We start from the raw sequence: 13,141 nt of genomic DNA on the forward strand, positions 1-13,141 counted from the left end.
AAATGAAGGCAATGTCAGTCAACAACATACTGAATGGTCATACTGGGCATGCTCACACACGTAATCAAAAGAAGCCCATGTCTGCAAACAACAGTGGACCAGACATATCTGGCAGTCACAGATGTTAATGTAGACACTCCTCAGTATGCACCACTCATGCTTTGCACACACAGTGGATAGGAATACATGCATATATCCAAGGACACTATAATAAGCCAAACGCACACATACACAGATGAGTGGGAGAGAGTGACTGTCACAAGAAGCCAACCATTATGAGGCTTGTCCCACCCAGCACACAGCCAAATGACTACAACCACATGATGCCCAGATGTCACTCACTGTAGACATTAGCCACCAGTATCAGTCAGCATTACGGACTATGTGGTGTAAGTGCTAGCTGTGCAACATGACTGTACAAGGAAGTAGTCATCTAGCAACTGTATACACATACCTATGGAATATAACCCTGCGTGTGCCCACATGTGGTGTGTCAACCTCTAAATGAATGGGTTATGGTCCATGTGCACACACTGCCCTCCCCATAGCTCTACTATGACAAACCCACTGAGGTCATCCACTTTGAAATACACTCTTGGGAAAAGTGCAGCCCAGTAATCTCCATAGCATGTCCCATAACTGCATACAGCTGTAGTGTGATAAAGTAGCTAGGCAGGCATTCTAACCTCAGATGTGGCAACTCTGTGTGTGTGTGTGTGTGTGTGTGTGTGTGTGTGTGTGTGTGTGTGTGTGTGTGTGTGTGTGTGTGTGTGTGTGTACAGAGCAATGCTTTTTATGGTAGCCACACTCCTTACAATTCCCATACTCAACTTTGGCAAGGCTGCTGATGTCACCCACCTAGAAATACACCTCTGAGAAGGTTGTAGCCCAATAATCTGTGGTAAGGAACACATACATGGCAAGTCATGCACAGCATTAGCCACACACAATAGTTACCCAGGTGACTGGATGGGGGATGCAATGCCCACCTGTGTGGGCAAGAGCGGAAACTACAATCTTGAGACATAGTGCAGACCATTGTCATGTGGCCTGATGCCAAAGTATACCCATTGCCTACCCTTGTATAGCCTGCTGCCACAGTCGGCCACCACACACCTGTGCAGACATGCACCCATGAATGTCAGTACTGGTAACCTGTGTGTTTGTCTGTGTGTTGTATGGTGTGTATGTTCACAGCCACACTCACTACAAACCCCATGCACATACAGAAGCATGCTGTCAGATGTCTGACACCTCCTCATACCCTTTGCCCATACAACCACCGTATGACCCGTGTGATGCATGTGGTACCTGCACAGTGATGTGTTGTGGCAATTCCGCTATTGATGAGTAGTACCCCTGGCTCTGCCAAGTGTGTCAATGTGTGCATGTCCCTGTGAGAGTGTGGCTGTGCGGACACTGGCACCTGCTCATGCTGACAGGCACGTGTACATCACCTACTGTATAGCTACCATATCCCTGTTGCAGATTTCATGCACCATCACAGATATGTTCTGAGGGTTCCACAACAGGTAACCTATGTGGTGTATCCAATAACTGCATCGAACTGTGAACACAGTACATAGTTGTCAGAGGTTGGATACTCTGTGCTGGTAGGTGTGTGACACAAACAAGCTGCGGTTTTACTCCCCCACCCCTCCCTGACATGTCTTTGCCTCTGTCTGCCTCTCCCACTCCCTCTCTCATGGATGTGGAGACCTACACCAGCTTTGCATAATCAGCAGCATGTGTATTTTAAGTGATGTTCATGATCAGCTGATGGCCTCTGCATGAATCGCAGCCCTCTCCTAGCTGATTGCATGTGGATCAGCTGTGGTAACATTCCCATAGCCAATTGCATGGAAACACACTCCGATATCTAGGAACATCATGTTGGTGTTGTGTTGGTCCTTGTCATTCACTGGGAGCAGGAGCTAGATATGTTGGTTGGCTACCAGCATCTGCGATGGATTGGGAATTTACTTTCAACAACATACACTGTGGAAACAGGGCAACACAAAGGAGGGGGATGTTCCTGACCCACCTACAGACTGTAAGTGCTTCTATACTGCATGTGGCATACTGTTGGTTAAACAATGTGTGTGTGGATATCTTTCCTACATGTCTCCATATCTGCCATGTCAGTTCCTTGTTTATGTGGAATCCCCATCTGCAGGGTCACCTGCAGACAGGGCAGTTTGTTGTGCCATTGGTTCCATGTGCTACCAATGGAGCATCTATCTGTGGACTGCAGATGGTAGTGTGAGGATTGCAGTCTGTAGATGGTGAAAGCCATGACAGTTACTGGCGTCTTATCCCTCATAGGACATATGTTGCCACAAACCCTGTTACAACAGTAAATGTATGAGGTTATCACAGCAATATGTCATTATTGACCCTGTGTATGTGCTGCCAGCCACAACTCTGCCAACCTGTGTACATATGTCATGCATGATGTGGTGCTTATGTGCTGTACACCATAATTACTGTCATCATATCTGCTAATAGGCCAGTGAGATATCACACCGCCCCACATATTATGTACAGTGGGAGTTATATCTGATGACATAACCTGGACATTCTGTGGATGTTTTTGCAGTCCTACATGTGTGTGAGCATCCGTGTTACAGACAGCAGGTAGCAATAACTTTTACAGGAGAACCGGCACACTCAGGGCAGCTACATATGGTTCAGGAACTAAAAACAGAGTGTGAGTAGAGCCATGTTATGCTTTGTATAGTACTGGTGTTACAGGGTGTGTTTGTACATACTACTTTACCGTGGAATGCAGTCTGTCTGCACAGTCCTCAATTGTGGGCCTATCCTCTTGGTGGCCAGAGGTGTGCCTAACATGTGTTGTCTGTCCACCACACAGGTCCTGTGTCTGATAACAGACTGGCAGTGTGTGTGTGGAGTGCTATCAGTACATGACCTACATATCAAGCTTTGCACATATGACATGCTGTGGGGTGGGGGTGTTCCATAGTGGGCCATGCATATATCACACTGCCATTGCTGCCATCCATCCACGTCTGTTGTTTCCCTCACACATATGGTGGGGCTGGGGCCCTATATGTGTCAGCGCCACCTACACAATACATGTGTGCTCTTATGCACTACAGTGGCCAGTGTATGTAACAGTGGTATATGGCTCTGTATTACTGCGTCGGGGAGAGCACCATAAATGACCTAGGCTGTTAAATATGTGGGGGTATCAGGGGTGAGCTGCCATAAGGTATCTGGTTGTAAAATGCCGTATACTTCACCTATATGTACATCACATACATATATTTGGTTACTGCAAGCCTACTGCCACCTGCCAGATGGACTGTTCTGTTTGTCAGTGTGCATGTGATGGTGTCAGTTATGCCTTGTTATGTCACAGTTACAACCCATGTGGTCACATGACATCTTTACCTCCCACTGCTGTTGTACAGAGTGTAGCTAGTGGCTGCTGAACTATACAGCTGCATTACACACTATTGATCGTTTGGTATCCTGTGGCCCAGGCAGTCCTAACTACTATACAAATCTAAGGACTTGGCCTGGACAGCAACGGTTGTGTACCTTTCCTGACTACTGCATTAGTATAACTGTTTCACAGTTGCATTCCTCTGTTTATATGGATGTCACTGTCTGAACAGCTATATGACATGGCATGTAGAACTGTCATGGTACACAATGAAAGGTATTCTATTTCTGCAAACCTGTGTGTGGAGTTTACCCAATGCCCTCTCTGTGGGTATATGTTGTAGGCAACAGTCGTCATTTGTATGGGTGGCCCACAGTGTCCAGTTGATCAGGATTTAGCTGTAGGCATAGTGGCTGTTCCATACTGTGTGCACCAACTACATATGTATCCTACTGCACATATATCTGGGTGCATATGTGTAGTCACATGTATATCCATATATATATATATATATACATATATATATATATATATATATATATATATATATATATATATATATATATATATATATATATATATATATATATATATATATATATATATATACATATATTTATATATATATATATATATATATATATATATATATATATATATATATATATGTGTGTGTACATATGTATGTATTTGCATATCTGTGTCTGTGTATCTGTATCCTGGGGATATTGCTGGCTACCACAGTTTACATTACCTATGGGAGGCAGACTGTACTGCATGATATGCCAACAATACCAGCCTGACATCATACAGGTGGGATGTTGTACTCTTAACTTCCTGTGTTTGGCTGTGGGGGAGGTTGCCTACTTGTACAAGACATATAGTGTGTGGTCGATGTAGCCATTAGCATGTATATATATATGTCCATATATAGTAATATCTATGTATATAGTGTTAGAATGTATATATACATATACAGATATGTTGTAGCAGTGTAGATAGTAATATATTTACACACAGATACATCTAGATGATGGTATGCATTCTCTGTACAGTTGCATGACTGGACTGGTTGATATGTTTCAGATATTGCCCTGACTTTCTACAGCTGTAGTGGCCTACTGTTGGACTGTTGTAGCTGTGTTGCGGAGGGTCCTGGGGTCAAGAACTGCATGTGCTAGATATTGCATTGCACAGCATATTTGTTATGGCTGTGGTGGGGGGTGACATAGCAGTCATCACCAGGTTATCCTCATCTGAGCCCCCAACCCCATCAACTGTGCATAAGGTCAGTTATTTTGTGGTGGTGGCTCCGATTGTTATTACTATCTGGTGCTGCAATTCACATATCTGTCCATATATATCTATGTATATCTATATTTATATCTAAATATATGTGGACATATGCATCCACCCACCTACATACCATTGATGTGATATGATGTATGTGTGAGTCAGACATTTATATGTACCTGTGTATCTCTTTACATTTACTGATCTATGACTGCCCATATGTCTATGCATGAGTGGCTCACAATATTCACCTGCCCCACATTTGTCTGGCCAATTGACGTGGATGATGTCAGGCATGTGGTTAGTCAGGAATGTCGATATATTATAGTTGCAGACATCATGATGTTCAGATTATGTGTACTATAAAAGATCACTGTTTATCTAGCAATGTTTTACATGTATATGAAAAATATTTTACATGTGTCCAGATATGTACCCCACTTTTGTCACACTGTGTCCACAATGTTTGCAATAAGAGGTTGAGTGTTGTGATATTAGTACAATTCCCATTATGCAGATTGACTGGTCTGCATGATGTATCTGGGAATACATGGGCTGTCTGTATATCTGACATGGTGTAGTGTTAATTCACTATGATTTTGGTATGCAGGGTCCTGGGTTTGGGCCGTGCAGTGGCTGTCAATTATGTTGCAGGGTTGAACAAGGGCCGTGGGATGCACGGTGATTAAGGCACTTGTAAGCAGTCATGAGCATGTTTGCGTGACAGTATGCATCACCAACTACTGGTAATAGCCAGTTACACCAGGTTTGCCTTGACAATGCTTACTTTGTGTATGCTGTGCTCACTGTCACACAAACTCAGACCTCAGGTTACATATGCATACAGATAGTTTGCTTCAGATTTGCTGAGCCTGGAAATGTAAACTTGCTTACTAGTGCTGACATATGCTTACAACAGTTTAGTGCTGCTTAACCTAACTACTGCTGTATGCATTATGGCACCGAAAACTCACATGTGCATTTCCTGCAGTACTCCAGTTGAGACATATATATATATATATATATATATATATATATATATATATATATATATATATATATATATATATATATATATATATATATGTTATTTTGTGGCCGCAGTACTCCAGTTCATGTATATATGTTATTCTGTGGGTTATGCAACAAACATATTTCCCATAACGTGGTTTGCCATGGGAAATGGTATGTTGCAGTACCTTCCCTGTGTCCGCCCCTCCTTTTTCGCTGACATACACGTGCCAGTCCCATTAGAACGGGTTCATCCAACCATGGCACGCCTCAGTCCATAATGTTGTACCCATCATTCCTGCCCCCCCCGGTCCCCATCCACATCAGTCATCCTTCCTACAGGTTCCAGCCTAATCTAACTGCACCACTACACATTGCCCACTCTCCTCGGGACCCTTTGCGTATGTTGTCTCAACCCATGGATCTTCAGGCTTCCCACACATGTAGTCTGCAAACATATGTCACCGTCTGTGCTTACTTTTTAGGCATGGTATGTTACCCTGGGGACTCTTGTTGGCAGATGTTTGGGGTTGTCCCATCAGGGACGGACGTGCATTTGTTTAAAAGTAGACTTAGCAGGGTGACACTGTTTCTCCCACTGGTAGTATCCTGCCAGTAGTCTGGGAGTCAGTGCTGTGCTACTCTTAGTGGTGCATATTATTAGATTTGCATGATAATTGCCTTTTGGCATTGATTTCCCCTTCGCCACTTGTTATATTTGTGTCATGTATCCTTGACACATGTGTATTGCTACTGTCTGGGGTCCTGGTAACTTCTACACTTTATTACATTAACACCTCACATCTGGACTTACTGCTGTACTCCAGTTCACATATGTATGTTCTGTAGTCAGTTATGGCACATATGACTGTATACTGATGCCTTTCACAGGTTCAGTTTGGTTATACTATGGTGAGGACATGTTTACTACTACTCCATTCTTTTGTACATCTGTTATGGCTTGGTGGATATCTACTGGGGCTATGGTGTATAGGGTCCTGGATTCGTGACCTGCATGGCTGTTTATTTTGTTGCCAGGCTGACAAAGGCCCATTGGATACAGAGTGATTAAGGCACTCAAAATCAGTCATAAGGCCTTATGCCCACTTACTATTGTGTACATATACCTACTATTGCCTATCTGTGCTTACACCTGCTTACTAGTGCCTTATTCCGTCTGACACTGATACTTCCCATGTGCATTTCTTGTGGTACTCCAGTTCATATATATCAACTATTTAGTGGGTCTTGCAACACAAATATTGGTTATAACATGCTTTGCCATGTAAAATAGACTGTGCTACCGTGGGACCCAAGCCGTGAATGCCTGCTCATTGGTCGGATGCTCTACCCAATAAACTATTGCTGTTCTACTTCATTTGCATATTTCTACCATATTGTAATACACATGTTTCCTTCCATGGCCCCTGAGCTCCACGTACACAGCATCCATCCATTCCCCAGTTGCTAGCCCAACCATACCACACCTCCACACATTTCCCTCTATGCACATCTCGGTACCAATGCCCCAGGTGTGACATTCTGTGCATGTAGCATGCCCACATGCCCCCATGGCATGCACCATTTTTCAATCTTCTCTTCAGTATTATGCAAGACTACTGTTCTCACAGCATGTTTGGACAGGCACTGTACATTGATACACATAGCATGCTCGGAATACTGTGATTGAGCAATGTGTACATGTTTGCTGGTATTAATCTACATACTTAGATACATTTCCTATACTGTTGAATGATTGTGCTGGATGATATGTTTGTGATAACAGCAGCTGAATGTGTATCTGCCATGCCTTAGTGGTAACTCACTTAGACTATAGTGTGCAGGGTGGGGGGATTGGAACCTGGGAGTGCAGGTTAATTTGTTAATGGGCACGATGAGAGCTGTTGGCTGCAGAGTGCCTAAGGCACTGTAGAGGAAGTGTAGGCGGGTATGCGCTGGTGTGCGTGAGGCTCAGCCTTGCTGACCTCCAGTTATGGCATCTTACACTGAGCTGGCCTCCACATTACTTCCCAGTGTGGGCATTGCTTACCACTGTCCAAACAGGCTTAACCCCACTTGCTGCCGCATACCCCTGCACTACATCATGTATCTAGTTCACATTTGCTGTCCGGGACAATCCGACTGGATGCTTCTCCATGGTCAGTGGTGGGCCGGGGAGTGGAGCTGCACAGTAAACCCCAGCTACACATTACAAGTACTACTGAGGTGTACACATTTGTAGAGAGTAACAGACTTAACATAGCTACATACCACATTCTTCATGCTTACTTCACATTAACATGTCGATATTATACATGTTTAGGTCAGGCTTACATGTCAGGTATGACTGTTGACAAAGGTCAGTTTAAGGTGAAGTGGGATTCCAGTTTAACAGTTCTGGGTAGATTACACTCAGGTATTCAGGTTAGGTTTAGTTATGCCATACCTGTGTGGTAGAGTAGAAGAGAATAGTAAAGGAGTAGGAAGGTAGGTGGGGGGGCATTGTAACTGTATAATAGGCCGTTGGAATGATTGGTCGGTGAGCAATAGGGAAGGTATGCAGGATGTTGGGATTTGTATGCGAGGCAGGACAGAAGGTGTCGGTTTCACTAGTTGGTGTAGGGATATAGAGTGTTAGTTGGGGGGGGGGGGTTCACCAGGTGGTGAGCATGTGCTGATCCAAGTGTGCTTGAGGTGTTCCTTCATTTGTTATTTACATGTGTCGTGTGGGACAGCTGAGGTAATACATGTGGGAAGGGGGTTCCAGATTCTGCCAATATAGTAGGGGAAGAGGGTGTCACCTACTTGTGACTGTGAACATTAATAGTAATAAAACAGAGGTCGATAGGTAAGTGGTGTTAATGGAGCACACAGAGGGGCAGATAGTAGGGGAAATGTCAAGATATGTGCAGGAAGGCTGACAGGAAGGTCCACAGGTGGCCATTTATTCTACAGCAACAGCTGTGTATATACACTGCATTTGGAGGTAGGTTTGGACACTCACACCCCTGGGTGGGGGTGAGGACAACAATAATTCCTTGTGATGCTAATTAATTTGGCTTACATACCTACAGTGAGGTGTTGCGACCATGTGTTCCTTGGTGTTAATTAGTTGGATTTGCAAAAACACATCTGGTTATACTGTACTTTGCCATGTAAAATAGACTGTTCTGCAGATGGACTCATAAAAGGAGTGGCTGCTTGTTAGGTGGCGGCTCTGCCCAATGCACACTATTGTTTACATCCCTGGGGGTGGTCCAAATAAAACCACTCCAGCCAACACCTGCACGCTTAGGCCCATAATTTCATACACATAGTCCCCCCCTCCACCACCTCTACAGCACTCATCCTTACTCTGGGTGCAGGTCAGGTCTAAACACACCACTACACACTGCCCACTCTCCACTTCACGGAACCCATGTCGTACGTTGTCTCGACCTATGGCTCATCAGGCTTTCCTACCCTTGAATTCCGGGTACATACACGCCCTGCCTTGAAAGGTCATTGCACGGGCATCCTCTTATTACAAGACAATTTTTGGGGTGTCTCGCAAGAGACGCTCCTGTTGCTGTTCCAAGATTAGACTTAGTGGGTCCACTGTGTTCCCCCCTCTGGTTGTATCCTGCCTGTGGTTCAGGGAGCAGTGGATTGTTTACATTGTGTGTTTGTTTGTATGTTTCCCCTGTCTGGCTGGGGGGGGGTTAATACTACGTGTTACACGTTTGTTGATTGGACCCCTCACCCCCATTGGCGCGGCCTGTATACATATGTCATTCATAAGTGCTGCATCATATCTTAGCTATATAGCTGTGCATATATGCACACACACACACACATATATATATATATATATATATATATATATATATATATATATATATAGAGAGAGAGAGAGAGAGAGAGATGGAGCTACTACTTATACTCGAATGCTAACTTTACCAAACGTTAATTAACAGAACACAAACCAACAAAAGTATATAACATCGAAAACACATTACATCGACTTTCAAATCACTGAAATTTACACATAATAAACCACCAAAATTTACACATAATACTTTAATGTGCATCCCATCTTTAATTGTCAGTGCATCTTTAAACTTCAAACAATGCCAGTTACGAAGTACTAACGTACTGAATCAATATGGCGGATATGTGTAGGTTAGCACCTGGAGTACTGGGTCAAGTGTATAGGACTGAAACATCTCAGCGAGGTGGTGAAATACTGGAATTGGATGGGTATGTACACCAGTTGGAAAAAAAACTGAGACTCATAAATATTGGAACTGCAAATACAAAGTAACAGGTAAATGCAAAGGTAGAGCTATTACCATTTCGGTATCTACTGGTGAGGAGCTTGTTAAATGTATTGAGCATTGCCATGCAGGTGAACCACAAGAGGTGGAGAAGTATCATATTCGAAATGAATTAAGGACGAGGGCAGCCTTATCTAGAGATACAGCATGTGTAATAGTGGACGAAGCTGTAGCGTCCACATCCTTAGACTATGCACCGTACTTGCCAAATAGGAGTAGTATGTTACAGAGCATTAGGCATGTTTGTTGCAAAGGTAGACCTGCTTCAGAATTGAAAAACATAGATTTAAGTAATGTAGATGGCACACAGTTTCCACTTAAGAATGGGACATTCCTAAAATAGAGCTGTGAAGAAGGGGCCAACAACATTAAAGTATTAGTTTTAACAGCAGATAAAAATTTGCATGATTTAAGTACTAATATAATCTGGTTAATGGACGGAACATACTTTAAGAGAGGATCAGAATGCTGGCAGTTGTATACAGTGCATAGTATTGTACAATATGGAGCATATAGCAGAAGTCTACCATTGTTGTATTGCTTCATGAATAAAAAGTCATACTGTGCGTATAACTTAATGTGGAGATGTATTTTTGATCTTCTTAATGAACAAAACTTAAATGTGCAGATTTCTTGCATTCTATGTGATTATGAACCTGCTGCCATTCAAAGTGTAAACCGTAATGTCAATGCATTCTGCAAAGGGTGTTTCTTCCATTTTGGGAGAAATATTTGGAGAAAGATTCAGGGTTTAGGGCTTACTTCATTGTATACCTCCGACATCCACTTTCAACAATGTGTAAAACAGTTGACAGCCTTAGCGTTCCTTCCTGAGGGTGAAGTTGTCGAAACATTTAACATTTTGATGGAGCAATTTCCTGTTGTAGGGAAACCTCTATTGAAATACTTTGAAGAATAGTATTTGATAGGGAAGCCAAGAAGTCTTACAACTAGATCTACTAGCAGTATATGGTTTCCTCCAATATTTCCTGTGCAGTTTTGGAATATAAGTGTATTAAATGAGCTGAACCTGCCCAGAACCCAAAACGCTGTTGAGGCATGGCATAGGAGACTGCATTGTTTAGTTGGTAAACATTTGTTTGACATATACAGTATACTACAAACTGTATGCCAGGAACAGAACAGGGTAGATGAAATATGTTACAGTATGTCTGCAGCTTGTCCGCCTACCCCAAAGAAAAGGAGTCTGATACATCATCAAGAACAGTTCCAAGTTATATTTCCTAACAAAGATGAGTACATCCCTATTGAGTACATTAAAGCTATTGCGAATCTTTTACAAATATAAACGTTAATCCTTTTCTTTATGTTTTGGAGGCATAAAATGTCATAAGACATTATCAGTATCGCTGATATTTCACCTTTTTATGGGCACATGCATTGGGTTTTGGCTATCAAAGTGTGTGTTTTGCTATTTCTACAGGATTCACTTGGGTGTTGCTGCACTAATCCGCCATTTTGTTTTTTCGGTGATTTGTGATTCGCTGTTATGTGTTTTCGAATTTATCTACTTTCACTGGTTTGTGTTCAGTTAATTAACATTCAGTGAAGTTAGCATTTGAATATAAGTAGTAGATCCATATATACACACACAGATATATATATATATATATATATATATATATATATATATATATACATATATCTACGGTTCCACTTTGAATCATCGAAAGCTTGAAACATCGAAATTCTGATCATCGAGATCAGAACATCGAGTTTCAAACCATCAAAGATTCAAAGGAAATGTAAAAAAAGAAAAAAACCTCTAAAAACTATTTTATGCACAGGGGCTTCACCCCCCCTGCACCCCCCTATGTGGGGGGCTGTACCCCCCCAACTTTAATATACCATCTCCGTGATCACACTACAGTGGGGTAAAGGGAAATCTCTGTTTTAACGCTATATGCAGGAGCATTAAACGGGAGATTTCCCGTACCCTGTCTGCAGTGCCATCACAGATATGGCACATTCACAGACGCAGTGTGCATGGCACCTTGCTGCGCTGCAGAAACACTAGCTTTTTCCCTTTTTTACTTACCTTTTTCTTCCCCTTGACAACATCAATGTTCTAAACACTCGATGACATGCCCCGGGATTCATGAAGCTCGGCGCAAGGCCGGTGTAAGGCCTGCGCCGGCGGTGCATGGAATATCCGGCGCAGTAGCGCCATATACATATTAATGAGAGTGCACCGGAATCACAGACACGCGTCGTAGTGCGTGAGCGAGCCCAGGTAGGATGCGTCTGGAGGCGTGTCTAAGCCGGCATGAGGTGAGCAACCTAATGTGCTGACAGCCACGGTCCGCCCACAATAGTAATGGCAGCAGCCAGGTCCCGTGCAGAATGAAACGCACGTACAGTACGCAACATAGTCCCCGTTCCAAATTAACGGAGAAGCAAATAGAAGCCACCAAGGCATAAGTGTACCCGTTCAAGGAGCAAAGGATACGCATAAGACCGCCTCCGTCCTGCAATGCACTGTCAGTGTTTACACTCAGAGAAGGTGTACAGCCGCATGTCAGCGCGCCGCACCGACATAGGAGCAGCGACTAAGGTCACCACCTGTCCCACTTTGTTTGGGGCAGTCTCTCCATGGACAGTTGTGTCCCGAAAAAACGTATTAGAAATGGCTGATGTGCTACGATTGTAGGACACAATGATATCCCGTATGTAATGTAATGGTAGCATGAATTGGTTATTTCTGTAACAGAAATACCGAAATGACACAATAAACAGAATAAGCAAAGAAATTGCCACAATAATAAGCAAATTATTTAGGCAAACAAGTGAATTTCTATGCTATATAGTGACCGTTTGTATGTGTCGGCCTGTAAAGGCAGATGTGAGTCCCGGAAATATCCCAGATCGGAAAATGGAAAAGGTGGAAACCCCAGCAGCGACATGGGCATGGTCACCAGGGTTACCTGCGGTCCCAAAGTGCCATGGACAGTCCCTGATTGGACAGTCGTGTCCCTGCAACAATCGTAAAAATGGAAAATGACCTGCGATCCCCTGCCACGCAAATTCCCGCAATATACATGTAAATAGTAGCATAAAACATATACATTACGGTATGGAACACAGAATG

This window comes from Protopterus annectens, chromosome 4.part0 (genome assembly GCF_019279795.1).
Source record: "Protopterus annectens isolate FY-2018-M chromosome 4.part0, PAN1.0, whole genome shotgun sequence".
Lineage (NCBI taxonomy): Eukaryota > Metazoa > Chordata > Ceratodontiformes > Protopteridae > Protopterus > Protopterus annectens.